The following is a 5000-nucleotide window of genomic DNA, read 5'->3' as shown; positions in this document are numbered from 1 at the left end:
CTCTCTCTCTCTCTCTACACCCCTCCTCTCTCCTTTAGAGACAGCGCTAATGACGTTAGCAGACCAGAGGCCTCCGAGTGACATTTATGGGCGATTTAGTGCTGATTAATTCAGAGTGCAGTTTCTTTGAAAGCGAGACTTCTTGCGCAAAAGAAGAGGAAACAGACGGGGGTGATGAGGGGATAAAGAACGAAACAAATACCTGGGGTTTTTGGCTTTTTCCCAAGTGTAGTTAAAAACAGCTTAACTGCTGGAGTCCAATTTGGCAGCTGAAACTCTGAGCATGAGCTCGAGCGAAACGGAGTCGTCTGGCTCCGATGTTGACTTTAGAGAGGCGGGTAATTTATTCGGATTCGTGTCGTAACCGGGCGGCCTGGAGACAGAAGCGTCGCTTCCTCCAGTTTGTCTCCGGCTGCGGTCCGGCGGTTAGACTGACGTCGAGTTCAGTGATTTAGTTACGCAACAAAACACGCTGTGTTGTTTACACGCATGATGGGGAAGAATAAGCTGAGCCCACGTCCAATCACGAGGCACGGATTTTACGACTTGGTTTACGCTTTTTATTTAACGACTTAGATTACGCTTTTTTATATAACGACTTGGTTTACGCTTTTTATTTTCATGACTTGGTTTACGCTTTTTTATTTAATGACTTAGATTATGCTTTTTTTATTTAATGACTTAGATTATGCTTTTTTTATTTAATGACTTGGTTTACGCTTTTTTATATAACGACTTGGTTTACGCTTTTTTATTTAAATGACTTAGTTTACGCTTTTTTATTTAATGACTTAGTTTACACTTTTTTATTTAATTACTTAGCTTATGCTTTTTATTTAACGACTTGGTTTATGTTTTTTTATTTAACGACTTAGTTAACGTTATTTATTTCACAACTTAGTTTATGATTTAAGATTTTGCCCCCAATGTAAGTGTTAAATACAAAAAAAAATTATTTTATTAAATATGTACAAAAAGAATGTTATCATCCAACTTTTTTTTTTTTTTTTTTTTTTTTTGTGTGAACAAGCCTGACACATATCGAATAGCCAGGACAAAGTTTGTTATTCAAGCAGAGGATTATTCAAAAAAAAAAAAAAAAAAAAAACGATAAGAAAAACCTAAATGGTATTGTGTAAAGGGAATTCCGGAAACCCTGAGGTCCACTCACAGGACGCGCTCCTCGATTAAAAGCCTACACTGGAAACACGAGAGGCTCTCACTCGGAGAACGGCGTAGTGTGCGTTCCAGCCTCGCTCGTGTCTCAGGAAATGGCATCTGAGTGAAAAGAGAGTATTTCCACCTCTGGCCTTCGCTCGTGCCCTGTAATCTTCTCAGATGTTTTACAAGTGTTCCTGTCTCTCTGTTCCTCTTTCGATCTCTCTGAGCCGCTATAAAGAGCTCGTCAGCTCTAACGCATACTGATTGCTCTTGTTTTCTCTGGAACCTGTGACTGATGGAGTTTCCCAGAGTTTAGTATCCCTTTTTTTTTTAAAATTATTTTAATATCCACCTGTTTCTGTAGGCCACCGTTTCCCACATCCAACAACATCCCTACTCTTTTAGGATACTAATCAGTATGATTACTACTTTTATTGATGCATCATTCAAACCAGATGTCTGTTTATTTTCAAAATGGTTTTTTTTTTTTTTTTTAAGTCGGCAGTGTAGACATCTCTCTCCCCCCTGACCCTACTGGCTCCGGCCTCCAGACGCAAGTACAAGACAGCAGAAATACCAGGCAGAGGGTTTATTTTTCTTGGATGCGAAGCCTTCAAAAAGTAGTCAGGGCTTGAAATAACACAAAAACTGCTTCCCAAGACAAGTATAAATAACCATTAAAAAAAAAAAAAAAAAAAAAAAAGAGCATATCTCTGTAAAGCAAACAGGGATAAAAATACCTTAATGTCAATTGGCGTCAAGCTGCAGATGCTTCGCATAACTTGCAGGAGCTCGCTGTGGGCCGCCTCGGTTATCGTCACAGCATTAATATTGGGTCTTGGGTGACATCAGAGCATTTATATCACATTGTATTAAAAATGGAAAATGGTTTCACGCTTGCTTCTTCTTGCATCAAACCCATATATCAAGTGGAAACCCTTTGAACACCTTGATCAACCAAAAGTTGTTGACTTTTGGCTAATCAGGATACTCCTTCCTCGCGGACAGGTTTGCTCTCCGTGGTAACGCACTCTTTGGTCCGTTCGATGGTGGCGATGCGTCAGGAACGAGAAGGAACCTTAAAGCCTATGCACAGTGCAGAACTTTTACCCAGGAGCTGATTATCGCGATACAGAGGTTTTCACAATATAATGTCCTGTCTGACCTGATTCCGAATTTAATTATTTCCAATGGGCTTAAATGGGGTCAATCGCGTATCTGGACTTGCTCGAGGTGTATCTGATGGCTTAAGTTCTCAGTAGAATGGAAGCATTGTCGTAGCATTGTCCTGCTGGTGTTTTTTGGATGTTCTTACCAGCAGATGGAAAGAGAGATGAAGGGAAAGAAATGATGGCAGAAAGAAAGATAGAGCGTGGAAAGATAAAAGGAAGTTAGATAGAGGAAGCCACTCAGTCTGGTGGGAAACTCTGCTCTGTCAGTATGTCGGACTTCCTGTCCACCACCGGGACGCTCTGAATCCCCCCAACCATGGTTACTGGAGTCAAAGGTAAAAGTTCATTGGCCGTTAAGACGACGTCGCTGTGGAGTCTGTGGGAAAACAAACAGTTACAACAACTGCTCTGTCTTTTCAGTGTGTGCAGGCGTTAAGGAAAGGTGCATCATGGTTTTATTTTCATGATATCACTTTAAAAGAATTGTACAGGCGTGGATTTTAAACTGAGAACAAAATTTGATCCTGGCTTTATCAAGTAGGATATCTGCCTTTACATTTGTTTCATTCCAGCTTGGTTAGTCATTGTGTTACAGTTAGTCATTGTGTATGAGCTTAACCGTTGAAATTCCCATCTCTTAGAGTCTGCAAGGAATTTTTATATTTATTTATTTATTTTTTTGCAGTAACACAACAGGCTACAAATACCTACTGTCTTTCACACATAAGCCACTGGTCATGAAAACCAGATATCTCTGATTATTCCCAAACCCTCGGTCTAATCACATCACGACTTGGCGTGAATAGGTTACAGTTTTCCACAAATCGGCAGTTCTTCTCACTTTGGAGGGGATCGGAGCAAAATGTTTCCAAACATTGCGTTCTCTGTGTCAAGACGTGAGTAAACCTTTCAGCCTGCATGGCCTTCCTGTATCCTCTGAATGAAACTGTATCAAAACAGATAAAATTTTCAACGTAGAAGATTTTTTTTTTAATATATTACAGATACAATATTCAAGTTAATCGCATTCCTTTCGCCTCATCGTCTGCCTGATGATGTCGACATGCTGATATTTCTGCCTCTGCAGCCTTTTCAAAGGCATTTCATTCTTTGGAGTTTGTTAGTATTTGAAGATTTTTTTTATTTACCTTTATTTCAGCAAATGAGCAAATCTCATTTAAATATGCATCAGTTTTAGACGTAACGAAACCGAAACTCGATTCCCAGGATGATGTATGAATGAAATGTTGCTCTCGCAGTGAAGACACTCTTGAGAGACGAGCATTTATAGCGTTTAAACACTCTGCAGCTCACATGCACTAAAGAGATCAATCATCATTTCTCCGTATCACAGAAAAACTCCTCTGGAAAATTCTTTCCTTTTTTTCTCTGAAGTAAGAACGGAAAACTGGAGTGAGTCTCGATGTTTAGAGTGTGTGTGTGTGTGTAGTTAACCCCCGACTGTGCAAGACCCCGGAGACCGGTTGCTACGCTGTGTGTGCACCTGTGTAGCAATAAAGCTCGCTTCGCCTCGGTGCGCTGACGCCGGCGGAGTGAGAGGATTGATCAGGGCACGACGGGGGGCTTCCGAGCGTCTGTGTTATTCACCTTCTGGGACGTTTTGTCCGCTGAGACGGACCAAAAAGAAGAGAGGAGCAGGGCGGTCCTGCAACACACACTCCGTTACTCCATTACACGCGCTCCGAATGCACACAGACGCCACGGCGATGTCTGAAAGGTCAGCAAAGAAAAATGCAGGTGGTTGCGTTTGTGTAAAATTTTTTGCGATACTCTGAAGAGGGACATCAACACGATGACGCTGACCTAGTGATCCAAAGCTGACCAGGTGACTGAGAGCTACATTAGTGATTGAAATCTAACCTAGCAAACGAAAGCCGACTTAGCGATCAGAAGCTGGTCTAGCGAATGAAAACTGGTTGACCAAAAAAAAAATAAAATGACCCTTAGCCAAGGAAAGCTGACCTAGCGAAAGAAAGATGATTAGCAAATGAAAACTGACCGTTAAGCGACAAAAGCTGACTCTTAAGAACCAAAAGCTGTTTTAACGAACGACGACTGACCTGGAATAGACCGTGGAACGCTGACTTCGCAAACGAAAGCTGTCCTAGTGGACAAAAGTTAACTTAGCCATAGAACGCTGACTTCGCAAACAAACGCTCATATAGGAAATGAAAGCTGATCTAGCGCGCTTATTAGAATATTAAGCCACGCCCACTGGGACGCATCTGAGCCACAAGTTCAGCTGACGTCTGAGCGTTTTATCCCTTTTCTATCTTTATTTAAACTTTGCTGGATATTTAATTTAACATTTATACAAGCTTTTAAAAATATTTTACTCTTTTTTTCTCTCCTGAGGTGCTATAAAAGTCTTTGATGACTAAAAAAGTTAAAAAAGTAACAATAATTATAATGTATAGCAGCCGAGCCAATCAGACGTCAGCGTGCCGTTAGCTGAGTGTAGTAACTACGTGTTTGTGTGCATATATGTGTGTGTCATGGTGCGATGTGACGTGTGTGTGTGTGTGTGTGTGTGTGTGTGTGTAATCCTGTAATCTCATGGTTCTAAGCCCCATGCTGCCATCTGTGCCCGAGTCAGTGTGAGAGAACGTGGATTAGAGCCGTACGATGTATCTAAAGTTCGATTAT

This window comes from Pangasianodon hypophthalmus, chromosome 30 (genome assembly GCF_027358585.1).
Source record: "Pangasianodon hypophthalmus isolate fPanHyp1 chromosome 30, fPanHyp1.pri, whole genome shotgun sequence".
Lineage (NCBI taxonomy): Eukaryota > Metazoa > Chordata > Actinopteri > Siluriformes > Pangasiidae > Pangasianodon > Pangasianodon hypophthalmus.
The sequence above is the reverse complement of the archived record's forward strand: the minus strand, read 5'-3'. Positions refer to the sequence as shown.